A 13,936-nucleotide genomic window follows, 5' to 3' on the forward strand; every position below is an offset into this window, starting at 1 on the left:
TTAAAACCAAATATGTTGGGCATGATTTCCCATGTAAACATACAGGCTCTCTCTCCCTTTTCTAAAATTTCTTGTTTAAAATTTCTTGTTGCTTCCTTTTTATTATCTCCAGAATCCATATCACTATGGCTGCTGTTATTACTATTTCTACCAACAGCTAATATTTATTGGATGTTTGTGCATTCTAAATCTTGTATGTATTAAGTCTTTGATTTCTTAGAACAATCCCATCAAGGTAGTACAATTATTATCACCCCCATCTTCCGGTTAAGGAACCAGGGATAAATAACTTATTCCATGTGACACACATCAGCTAAATATTGGAGCTAAGATTTAGTGAAGCTAGTCATGCTGTTAATAAATAACCACTACTTTATCCGAGGAGGCACTAAAAGCACCTAAACCTTCAGGTGAGTTTCAGGAGTAGTGATTCAGGAGTTTCACACTGTGGTTGTTGCCAAACATACCAACACTTTCAGAGTGATCACTTGCCTCTTTTCACGATGTACATGCAATCATACAGTTTCTCCTCTGGTAAAATGTCTGCAATTTCTTGATTATTGCTTCTCAGTTGTGTTAACCTTTATGAGCACAAGGAGCATTTAATACAATAATTCATTCCAAGGCTAAGCATTTTATAAGGCTTATACAACCAAATGTATATGTATGAATATACTTCAATTTGGCATAGACAAGTACTCTACTAAATAAGTGTGTGTTAAGGCGAAAGAAAGATTTAAATATGTGGCCAGCTCCCATGTATTTTATTCAAATATGACAAATTAGTAATGAGTGCCATTGTCTTCGTCATGACTATTAGTTTTGGCGACTCGTGTTTCTGTAGCTAGAGCCGACCATGCCATCTGCCGTACAGAATGGTTTGCTGCCATCAACAGTGAGACAACAAATTCAGGAACCCAGAAACCCACAGTCTCTGAATTCAATGGATTTTACTCCTTAGATTTACTTGATGAGACTGGAAATCATAAAAGGATATTAAGAACTTCTTTCAGATAAAGAACGGAGGGTTACAGCCGGCCTTAACAATAAAAGCACAGGTAACTACCTGTTGCCACGATCCTAGGCATTAATTCCCCTTCTCCTTCTTCCCTCGTCCCTACCTCACACGGATCAAATGCCTCTATGGTATCATCTCAAAACCATGCCCACTGCTGAAGCACTGCAAGTATTTGCTCAGGGTATCTTTCAGAAACACACCAAATGAAATGCTAAAAACAGTAGGAGTAAACTGAATAAAAAGAACATTTGGTCTTTCTAAGAGGAAAATCACAAAGGTAACTAAGCGCTAAAGAAAACTCTTGTAAGCAGGTTGAGGAAACACAAATACAAATACTTAGTGACAGTGTCATTAGTATGTGTAAAAAATAAAACATTAAGGAATATTAAAAGCATATTCAACAAAATTACATGAACAGCCTCAGCTTGGATTCAAATCCATGTGTCTCCCCTAGCTACCCGCCTCAAAGCTCAATTTCACTCTGTTGTTCACCTGGAGGTAATTGTGGTGCTCATCTCGGAGGATCATTGTGGGGGTTAAACTAGAGAGTACACATAAAACAAAAAGGACAATTCTTAACACATAGTAAAGACTCACATGTTTGGCAATGAAAAAGCTATCTACCAGAAAGGAATACGGTGGGTTGGAATGACAGCTCCACCAAGTTCTGTCTGACACAGTCCTCCACCATTGAAGGGTCTAATTCATTAGCTACAATTTAGTCCCGTAGCCACACCAAGCTTCAAGGAAAGCTGTGCCTTGTGACCAAGGTTTTGTTAGAAAAAGAAGAGAAGAACATATATTGGGATATAAAACTATTAGTCTCTGACTTAAAAGTGTTGCTATTTCGGTCTAAATTTGAACTGAGCCTGTTGCTCATTCATAATGACATACTGAATATTCACCTGTATTTGGGTTCTTGATAATGACCGACTGCTGTATCATGAAATATACTCCTAAACTTTGCAACTCCTAATTCGTCTCTTCTACATAAATTACATATATAGCATGATTCAATTTTTTTATCATGTAGACGCAGTGTGTGTGTATGCACTAAAGTTACATATATAAATGTAACAAGTATTTACAACAGTCTATTCGGATATGCAAGGGATATCACTTTGTACATTCTAAATTTCCCATATTCTCTATATTGTGGTGTTAAAACAGAGTTCATTTATTAGAGTGAATGGTTTCTATAATGCACGACGAAACCTGAAATTTGTCGCTCTGAACTGTGGGGTTTATTTTAAACCACCCACATTTAAGAAAAATACACATTAATCCTAATGAATAAATCAAATGCAGATGCCTAAAGCTAGATGGTGAAATGGTTTGATTGCTAAGAATGGAGGGCTTTTTTCTTGTTATTTGTTTTATACATTGTTGCACATATCAGTGGCTTGCAAAGTGTACTTTTTGGTATCCTATGTTCACTTACCTACCACAAGGTCATGAAGTTGTTCTATGTTTCTTGCAAAAAAAAATTACTTTTTATAAAAAATAAATGTATTTTTATAAAAAAATAAATACTTTTATTTACATTTTTAACTTTCACATTTGAAACATGGTATGAGGTAGAGATCCAAGGGTCTTTTTATTTTTTTTAATAGGTATCCGATTGTTTTAGGACCACTTATGGAAAAGACCATCCTTTCCCCTCTAAACTAGAATAGTGCTGTTGTCATACATCAAGAGCCTCGTCTGTACTAGTGCCCAACTATCTTTATTATTGTAGCTTCAGTATAAGTATGAAATCTCGTTATGTATGCTTTTCAAATTTGCTTTTCTTTTTAAAATTTTCTATTGCCTAATCTAAGTCACTTGTATTTCCACATGGTTTTTAGAGGTTTCTGTACTACCACAAAAAGAAAGCATTCTGAAATTTAAATCATTATTGCATTGAAGCTATCGATCAATTTGGGAGAAGAACATTGAGTTTCCCAATCCATGAGCAAGAAAATCTCATTCTTTAGTTAGGCCTTTTAAAAGAGTTTTAGCAAAAACCTAACACATTTCTCTGAGAAAAGATCTAACACACTTGATCTTAATAAGATTGTAAATGGTACTTAATAATTGTTTCCAGTTGTTTGTTCCTAGTACATAGAAACATTGATGATGCATTAAGTGACTTTTCTAAATTCATTTATTAACACTTTTATACATTCTTTTAAATTTCTAGACATACTTATATCACCTGTGATAAATAAAATTTTACTTCTTTCTGTCTAGCGTATTTATAAGCTTAATTACCTTCTCTTGTACTGCACTCACTAGGATCTTCCATACAAAATTGAAAAGTGATGAGAGTGGATAGCCTTATCTTTTCTCTAATCTTAAAGATAAAGCATTACATATTTCACCTTTTAGTATGATAGCTGTAGACTTTTTGGTAGATAATCCTTTATGACATCAAGGGAGATCACTCCAATTCCTAATTTTTTTAGAATGTCTATCATAAATGGTTGCTGAATTTAATCAAATGCAGTTAGTGACTCTCGAGATGGTTATATGGTCCTTGTCCCTTATTTAATGTGATAAATTACATTGGTTGCCTGGGGAACAATAATTAATTTCAAATTCCTGGAATAACTCCAACTTGGACATGGTGATATAGGTATAGATATAGATATAGATATAGATATAGATATAGATAGATAGATGATATAGTGTGTGTGGTGTGTATTTATATACATACATATATATGACACTGATATAATTATGAATATTTTGTTCATAGTTTTTATATCTAGGTATATGAGACATGTAATAATTTTCCATTCTTGTAATGCTCATAGCACATATTCATATGATGATTACGCTGGTTTCAACAAATGACTTGAGAAGTATTTCTTCCTTTTCTATTCTCTAGAATAACTTGTATAAATGTTATATCATTTATTCCTTTAATATTTGGAGAAATATATCATAAAGACAATCTTTAACTGCAATTTTCTTTTTGGGGATGTTTTCAAGTATGATTTCAATTTCTTTCATTTTCTAGATTGCAATTTTTATATTTAATCCTCAAGTCTAACTAAGGGAAAGAACAAGAGTATACAGTGAGTGTTGACAAGTGAAACTCAGGTAAATATAAGAACTCAGAACATGTAGGAAGGGTATCACTTCATACAGAAGTTCAAGTTACTGATGTTAGAAAATATGGAAGGTTGATAAAGGGGATATCATGTCCCGTTTGTAATAAACAGGAATTATATGTATAATTTTAAAAACTATATTATCGTTAAGAAACAGAAAACTTTATGAAATGTTAATGGATTTCAGAAGTTTGAGGAAATTGTTGATTTATTCTATCAGATTATTTTTCTATCTAAATATAATTATTTGAATTCACTTGTACTCAAAACTGTCAGTTATCTAGCTCCTTTCACCCCAAACATAAACAACCTACAACCTTTAGGAAGGCTGAATGAATTTCTTTGCATTTGGTTTTAATTATGTCCTCTGATCGGCTCATCCATATTTAAACAGCAAGAATTTCTCTTTTGAGGGGCACCTGGGTTGCTCAGTCAGTTAAGCATCCGTCTTCAGCCATTAGTGAGATCGAGCCTCACATCAGGCTCTGCACACTGACAGCACGGAGCCTGTTTGGGATTCTCTCTCTGCCCCTGCCCAGCTCATGCTTGTGCTCTCTCTCAAAATAAGTAAATAAACATTAAAAAATTCTCTTTTTAAACAATTCTAACTTGATATAAGGGATTTTTACTTGATATAAGGAATATTTACCACAAGTATACTTTATTTTTCTTTCAAAGTACTAATGCCTATCTAATTTGAACTGACCTCAGAGAGGGAAAAAAGCATATTCATTCTTGGAGTCCATAATTTTTACCAGAGTCATCCATGAAATAGTTCCTCATGCCACTGCACAAAATGATACATTTATATTAAATTACACAGTTTCCTTGTAGTTGGTGATATTATTTTAACTATGACTTTCCTAAAGCAAAGTGAGAAAGCAAACAGTAAAAAAAAAAATAGAGTATTTATATTGGTATCACTTTTCTAAATATATAATTAGCCCTTAGGAAAGTTATTTTTTTTCACTTTGAGAATTGCTTAGCATAGAAAATAGACTCTAAAATGTCTATGCTTGAGTTACTCATTTTTTCAACAATTTTTATTAAGCACCTACTATATATTATCACTGAGTTTAGTAGTGATGAGGTGAGGATTGGTAAATGTCTAAGGAATTACTCTCTCATGCTAAAGTAACACTTAATTTACACAATATGATTTAACATGCAATTCATCAGTTTCTAGAAAGAGTTTTAAATTATGTATCTGACAAGCCAACCCATAAGAAGCCATAGGAGAATAATGTGTTAAAAATTACTTTTGCCTGATAGAATTTTTATGACATAATTGAAACATAATTATTTCATTAAGCATTTGATTAAATCATTAGGCAGACTTGTTTTTAATCTAATGTTCATCAGTAGTGTATTTCACAAATAAGTTTTAATAAAGATAAATTCATCATCAGTTAAGCAAATAACATATTGCACTTAAATTAGAACTCTTAATTTTTGGAAAATGTTAATAAATCATTATTAACTTTTAAAACATCGTTTAAAAGTTTAATATGTTTTTTGTACTTCAAAATCAGTATTCTGTCCTCTAAATTGGAAGCTATTTTATAGTAGGGATCTATCTTATTTCCTCTGAAACTCTGGCACCAGGCCAGAGGTTAGACACGTCAATAAATGTTGAATGAATCAAAAAATTTAATAGAATTTCTTTTCTTTGTGGAACTGAATAACAAAAGTATCATTATTTTTGTGATGTCACCAATTTAACCCTAATGGTGAAAAAAAAACCCACCTTCATGGAATATATTTAATTTTTTTAACGTTTATTTATTATTGAAAGAGAGAGACAGAGCGTGAGCAGGGGAGGGGTAGAGGGAGAGGGAGAGGGAGACACAGAATCCGAAACAGGCTCCAGGCTCTCAGCTGTCAGCACAGAGCCCAACGTGGGGCTCAAACTCACGAACCACGGGATCATGACATGAGCCGAAGTTGGGAAGTTGGACGCTTAACCAACTGAGCCACCCAGGCGCTGCAGAATATATTTTAAATAAACCAAATAACTTGGATACATTTGCACTGAATTTCAATGTAACTTTTTCCTATTGTGAAACCTGGAATTTCTCAATTCCTTCATCTTCTCCTTTCTGGTTATTCTTTTGATCAGAAGCTGAGGTTCCTTCCCGTTTTAGCTACTGAACAAGGGGGCCTGGTTTAGGAAATATCTCATTGGAGTTAGCTCCAGGAAGTCAATTCTCTTCTGTTTGTCCAGTCATAAAACAAACAAGAAACAAAAACAAAAAACAAACAGTTTCACATAAAGCCAGACTTTACCATTTCTCACATGCCCTTCATTCATTCTAAACCAAGTTAACATCTTCAAATAAGAAAGTGGGAATGGGTATACTATTCTTATTTTGTTCCAGTCAAGGTCATTTTAATTTCAAGGATTCATGAGTCACTTAAACAAAGATCATGTAAGGAAGTGTTGTGAAATAAACCCAGACTCAGAGACTTTGAGAAATGAACATAAGGAGAGTCTGGTCTCACAGAACCTGGAAAGCTGGGAGTAACTGAACTTTATCTCTGTCTCTCAGAGCTTACACGTCTCCTGTTTCTGCCTCTCTGCTTATGTGCTATATACTTGCCCGTTTTGGTCAGTAAAATGGCTTCCTCTGCTTACTTGTTACCCTTAAATAACTCAAAGCTTGTAGCTTTAACTGCAAAATATGTCATTTGGCTAGCATCCAATGTTGGTTGACTATAATCTATGTTCTTGAAGTTCTTAAAGGAAAACATCTGATTGGTTCAGTTCACCATATGAATCCCTCCTCTACCTATGGGTTGTGTGCCTATCCCAATGCAAGCAGCAATGTTCATGTCACACCAGGGCAGCCAATTCCAGAAAGTCTGCATGGGGTAAATGCTCTGTAACAGGCCCTGAGTGAGGCAGGCATGTGCACTAACATGACTGGTACAACACTGCCATCAATTTAAAGAGAGCATTTGCCCTTGTTCACTGCATAATGGAATACGAGTCTATTTTCTTTCTTTTTTGGTTTTCTTTTATTGCTCTCCTTTTAGAAGCTTTTCAGGTTAGGCTAATTTAGCGCAACATTTAAATGGTTTTAAAATTGCTATCTTTGTTTCTATTGCTTGCCTCGACCACTTATTTTTCCTTAACTCATCTTTTTCTCCACTTGAAAATATCAATAACCTACATAATGGTAACTTAAAAGTAATTAAAAAATAATTATAAAACATAATTTTAAATGTATTATTTCTAAAGACTTCGTTTATACCTTCTCTGTGCTCTCATCCCCCATGTGGTGATATGGTGATACAGATGGAGGCGCAGAGCATACTAGGCAATAACGCAGGCTCAGGAGTTAGCTCAGTTAGGTTCTCAGTCTAGCTCCACCTCATCTAAGCATTAAGGTCTTGGGTCATGTGCTTAATTCATGTAAATTTCTTAACACATATAGGTTGCTGTATATATTAGGCATAATAGGTGCTTAGTAAAGATCCACTATTACTATTATTACTATAGTACAATTACCATGATAGCTATCATTAAAACTACTATTACTACTAATCAATTATCTTGGAAGTATATTAGTTCCTTAGAGTTTGAAAACTAATTAAACATATTCAATCACATTTTTTGGCTTTTCTACAAAGAAGAATATATAACATCTAACATGAGCCTCATCAATAAACTTCTGTCACCTTTACCGAATATTGTTCCATTGGAAAAATTCTATCTGCTAAATCAAGATTCATCCAAAACCTTTGCTCTGTTTATCCTATGAAATGTGCCACTCTCAGGGCTACGTCACTGCATTTGCCATCTACATCTTTGCTCCTAACATTCTATTCTCATCTTGATTGGCAGTTCAGAATACATCTAGGTTTTTAAGGGAGGGGATTAAACTATCTAGCATTTCCTTTTTTATAAATTTATTTTCAATTAAATTATATTATTTTCAACTATCTTACATAAGAAGAATAAGAAATAATTGAATATATGACACTCCTTTTAAATGAGAATTGTATGTTTTTATCAGTTAAATATTTTACCGTAGTCAGGGAAATGAAGCTTTTTGATGAGCCGAGTTTCAGTATGAATTTTGCTATCATAGATCCGCATGTATCATAGGTTCTACATTTCTGCGTGTACCTAACATATTCTTAGGTGGAAAGAAAATACAGATGAAGGGAGGACACTGGACAATATTTAAAAAGAAAGCGCACCTCATTTTCTTTATAAAACCTTAGTTGTCTATTTTACAAAAACAGTATACATGAGTAAAATATGTGTCAATTATGCATATAAATTATGAATGCAGAATAATCTTTTCCATTGGGATAATTCACATCATGGCAACCCTTGATTTCCCTCAAATCTTGGTTTTATATAAATGTTTATATCACAAGTACAAATCAAGAGGAAGGTCTTTTTTGGATTAGTGTTGAATTTGAGGATACATGACAGCTAAATTGCTGGGAAAAAACACTCTTTGGTGCCTCCAATCTTATTTCCAAGAAGGGCATTCTTCATGCCTGTTCACTAAACTCTTTCCAGGAAGGGCTCTTTAAGCATGGCAGCTGGTTTGGAGCCATCATGACATTTAAATTCTTTAGCTAGTCATCCTTGGGAGGAGGATCATGAAACAGATGTCCGGGAAACCTTATATTTACAAGTGATGATAGTAACTCAAGTAGAGATAACAGAGATGAGAGTTTTCTTTCACTTTTGTAAAAGCCTAATCTTATTAAGTGAAACATCATATTTTGCTCTACATAGATAAAATAAAATCACATCAATTATAAATATTTGAAACCAAACAGATGGTTTCTAAACTCCAGCTAAATTATCTTGTCATATGAGGATTTTGTTTGTTTTTTGGTTTTTGGTTGGTTTTTGTTTTTGTTGTTTTGTTTGTTTTGTTTTGTTTTTATTGGCCTCTTTTTTGGCTTCTCCAGTCAATGATAAATTGCATTCTGATAAACAGTAGTAAGTTTATAGAATGCTGTTCCAAGGTCACTGAATTAAGTGTTTTTGACCAAAACTCCCCCCTCAAAATCCAGTTGTGTTGTTTTTGTTGCTGTTTCTAATTTCATAGTAGAAATAATGTTTTTTTTTTTTTTTTGTAGCAAGTGAGTTATTTTAGGAACTAATTAATTATCTTGATGTCTCTAGGTTACTGTACATTTTATACTTCTGGAAGGAGTGTGATCTTTAGAATTTAAAGAGAGTAATAGTTACATCTATTATATTTTATGAAAGTAGAATTCAACAAAATGCAATGCATCTGCATTTACATTGCACTCAACTTATTTACAAAGAGAAGAACATTATATTTGTATTTGCAAACATACTGCCATACCCAATAGCTAGCACATTTCAGACACTAATCTTTCAGTAGGTAAGTGCTAGAGCCTATGCTATCACTTAAAGTGTAACTCAGAGGACAAGAAACAGAGCTAAAAGAAAGGGGTAGATGGGGTATTTCCAGAGAGGAGGAATCAAGTTATTAATTGGTTTATTCATTCAGTGTGCCTTTGCAAAACACCCTGCTCAATCCTACTGGATACTGAAGTGAAAAAGGCAAGTAAAATGATGTACCTTCCTTTAAGTCATTTGAATGATAGGAGAGAGACTACTCATTTGCGTGATTGGTATAAAGGAGTCTATAGAGATGAGTTATGAGGAACATTTTGAGTAATGAGCTATGCCAAAAATTGGCAGCCTCAGAGTCCCATGTTGTTGTTACGGTATGAGCTTCTCTGAAACCTCATCTCAGGAGCAAGGTTAAAAAGAATGCCAGATGGTGGGGTGACTTTTAAATCCCATCCCTGGGTCAAAGTTGATGACCAGATGTAATGGATCTGGAATAAGGAGTCTAAACCAGATTGAAAAGGATTTTTTTTACTGTTTATTTATTTATTTTGAGAGAGAGTGAGTATGTGCATGCGTGGGCTGGGGGCACAGAGAAAGGGAGAGAGGGAGAATCCCAAGCAGGTTCTGGGGCTGTCAGCACAGAGTCCAATGCAGGACTAGATCTCACATCCCTAAGATCATGAGCTAAGCCGAAATCCAGAGTTGGCCACTTAACCAACTGAGCCATCCAGGTGCCCTGGAAAGGGACTTTTAAACACACACATACAAACATATTTTTATTCTACATATTACAGGAAGGCTACAGTCCTGTTTTATCTTTAGTAAGTTACTATTTTGTGTCTATTTTCCAAATAGAGAATTTATAAGTTAAAGGTATTAACAGTGAGAGAGCTACCAGTTGTAGACTTATGTTGACAAAAAATATGGAACTCCATTTGTTTTAAAAACATTATATTAGCAGGATTATTAACCAAGTGGTAATAATAGTAACTCTTAATGTGTCAATATCAGTGACCTTGATTCAAAATCCTTATTATAGTATAAAAACATTCATACGGTTTTTCTTCCAAGTCCCCACCCCCTTTTGAGACACTTAGTCCTTGAATTGCTCTCAGTCTCCTATGTAGATTTCCCTTCCTTAGGTCTTACTTATTTTTCTCCCATTTCCTGTACAGTCTTCCAAATCAAAACCCTCTGTGATATCTATTGCCCTGAAGCACGTGGTCTGGATATCTGAATAGCCCTCTGGAAATAAAATAATGAGATACTGAATCATTGAAAATTCAAAATACTTTTAATTCATTACCAGGATAATAAAAAAAGAAATTTTGGGGATGAATAAGAATAAGCAATAAAAACAACAACAATAAAAACATTGAGGCCAAATGAAAATAAAAACCAAAATGAATAAATGTTAAAATTAGAATTTACATTATCAGATCTGCAATAAAAGAATTTCTACCAGATATACGTAAGGAAGAGGAAAAGAGACATAACACACAGAAAGGAATAATGAGCAAAGAAATAAGTAAATATGTGAGTAAATTGCAATATGTGTTCTCTATATATAGTAAAAATAGTATAGGCTAACTGTGTATTTAACAAAAACGTAAGTAAAATTTTATATAATAATGGCATATAAATCAGGAAAGAGGAGATCAGAATTTATATGTTCTAAGTGCCTTGTATCATTTGGGAGGGGATTGAGATACAGAATAATTTTATAAATTGTTAATTATATCTAATAAAATTTCAAAATACTTCTATCCAGTGGGGAAAAATTAAAAGGAAAAGGCAATCTTCATGTCAAAAAAGGAAAATATACGCAAAATGGAAACAGAAAAGTGACACATTAAAAGTATAAAATAAAAATGGTAGAAATGAGTCCAAATGTGTCAGCTATCACAATAGATGTGATAGGCCAAGTTTGTCAGAAGGCAGGTTATCCAATAAGAGAATGAAATAAAACCCACTGAAGTGTTTACTACTTGTATAAGAATAATATGGGAGTGCAGAAACGTCTTCACTGGCAAAACTAGGAAGTGATTAGTCAACATTCTGAGGACAAGTGTCCACAAGTCAATGCCATGAAAATAATAGTGAAGTTGGAGTGGAAGAGATCAGTATGAATGAGTAAAATCAGTGTGTGTATGCACTGTGAAACAAAAAACCAAATTCAATGACTATATCTTGTTCCAATACCGACTTAGATAAGCCAATTATAGATAAGCCAATTCTAAAAAGGCATATTTTAGTCAACAAGGGGAAATCTGAACAGGAGAATAGTGATGAAGTCAGTTTGAATTGGACAAGGTAAATTTGGAGGCCTGTTACCAACGGTTCAGGGCTTGGTTCAGAAATGAAGATTACACATGTAGGGTGCCAGTCCTGCAAAATCACGGTCTGTATCTTCAGCGATAACCCAAGAAGTCAACTATTTCACATAAACGGTGTGTACCTCTGGAACATTTTGTACGTTTCTTTGGCTATGCTGGTTTGCCATATCTCAATGAGATTATAAGCAGGTTATATATTTTTTTCTAAACTATATTATGAGCCTCCCTACAGTAGGAGCTCTAAAGCTACACCTAACAACTTTTATTGACCTTGAATACCAATAATTCATTTAAATTATGAAGGTTTAATTCTATACGCGTTCTTGATTGATATCATAAAGTTAATTCTATTAATATGAAAATGAGAGAGTATTATATAATTTACTGCTACATAAAAATTGAGTATCCCAATGTGTTTCTTCCAGGATAGACCTATGTTAATGTCACACAGAATGGCTTGATTTTTCTAAGTGAACACTCCACCATTCACACATTGAGTCCTGAAGTGCTCCCTCCTTACCCACAGATTAAGTCAACAAGGTTCACATCTTTCCTCCCCCGTCCTTGTTCAGGGTGTATTTCTAGGCTGCATTCCAGGAGTTAACCTACTCCCCCTAAGTGTCACTAAACCTTGAATTTGGTCCCTGACTTTTCCTTGGGTTTAACATTTAACATTTTGAGAACTCATTTATGTCTCTGCCTAAGGCTACAACTTCATCTTACCCCTTGCCTTTGCTTCACTCTTGTCATGCAAAGCTCCAACCCAGTTATAGCCACCATAAAGCTCAGGTCTAAGGGGAGGGCCCAAATGTCCAGTTGTCCAAGAGAAGAGTATGCATTCATTTCAAAAGAATGAGATTCTAAGCCTATTCCTTATTATGATAAGTCCTTCTGGCCATGTAATCATCATGCTTATATATCATGTGCAGATAGTCAAATATGTGCAATTGGGATTCAACAGCACTGATGTTGACCTGCAAGGGAAAATACAAATGAATACTAAGTGTGGAAGGTATGCTAGGCTGTTTGCTAATATCTTGCTTCTGTGTCTTTTTTCATAATGCATCCTATGTCTGCAAGCTTTCTGTGAGCGTCTGGACTGTGAAAGTGACACCTACATTCGTGTTCCAACAGTACCTTCTGTTATGACTCTCTTACATTTTTAACATTATCATTGTTTTGTCTGTCACTGAACTAGATAGAAGCCTCTTATTCACCCTTCTTTTCTCAGTGTCTATCATGGGATCAACACATAATGTGTATTCATTAAATATATATCACAAATATGAATACTAAATTGCTGAATAAATTATAAATAATATTTTATAGTCTGGATCTGTATCATTATGTAATACAGTGTTCTTTTTTACTTGTGCTGTGTTGACCCGGTTTTGAGTCCCTGACTAGAGTCCAATAAGTTCCTTTTCTTGAGAAGCTAATTAAGTACATTCCCGACTACTTCCCTTGGTGAGCCCTCCTACTCTAAGCCCCTATGAATCAGCCCTAATCATCCCAGCGCCAGGAAGACACAACTGAGACAGCCCCTGCGCCTCAGAGCCCGCCCAAGGATTCAGTTTAACCAATCTGCAGGGAACTTGAAAAACCTTGCTGTTCCCACCCTGCTTGCCGTACAAAAACTGCCTTTTAGAGTTCCAGCTTGCTGTTGCTCTTTCCCTGGGGGCAACTCCCTTTCAGCCTTGCCTGGCAGCCTTCTCTAGTTTGGCGCTGTAAGTAACAAATGGTCCTGCTTTTCATCCATCTGGGTGTTAGGGTGTTATGTTCTACCATCAAAAGAGTCTTCGAATCTTATGCAACGCATGACAACCCCTACCTAAAGCTCTGTGCATCAAATAAAACTAATTTAACATTTGTATTCAGGACTCAAAATAAGGGTTCCTTGGAATTTGGGAACAAAAAAATATTTATAATCAAAAACCTTGAAATAACTGTCCTGGTGTGGACAAAGAAAATGTTGCCAGCCATCGTTTGTACCTAGCTTTTAAACTCCTAAAAAAGAAGCAATTATGCCTTCTTCCCCACCTATGTGACTCATATATATCTAGGTGCATAATTGGAACTTAAAGACAATTGTCAACTGACTGTGTTCAGGATTTACAGTAGTTCCCCT

The sequence above is a fragment of the Panthera uncia genome, chromosome A2 (assembly GCF_023721935.1).
Source record: "Panthera uncia isolate 11264 chromosome A2, Puncia_PCG_1.0, whole genome shotgun sequence".
NCBI classification, from domain to species: Eukaryota; Metazoa; Chordata; class Mammalia; order Carnivora; family Felidae; genus Panthera; species Panthera uncia.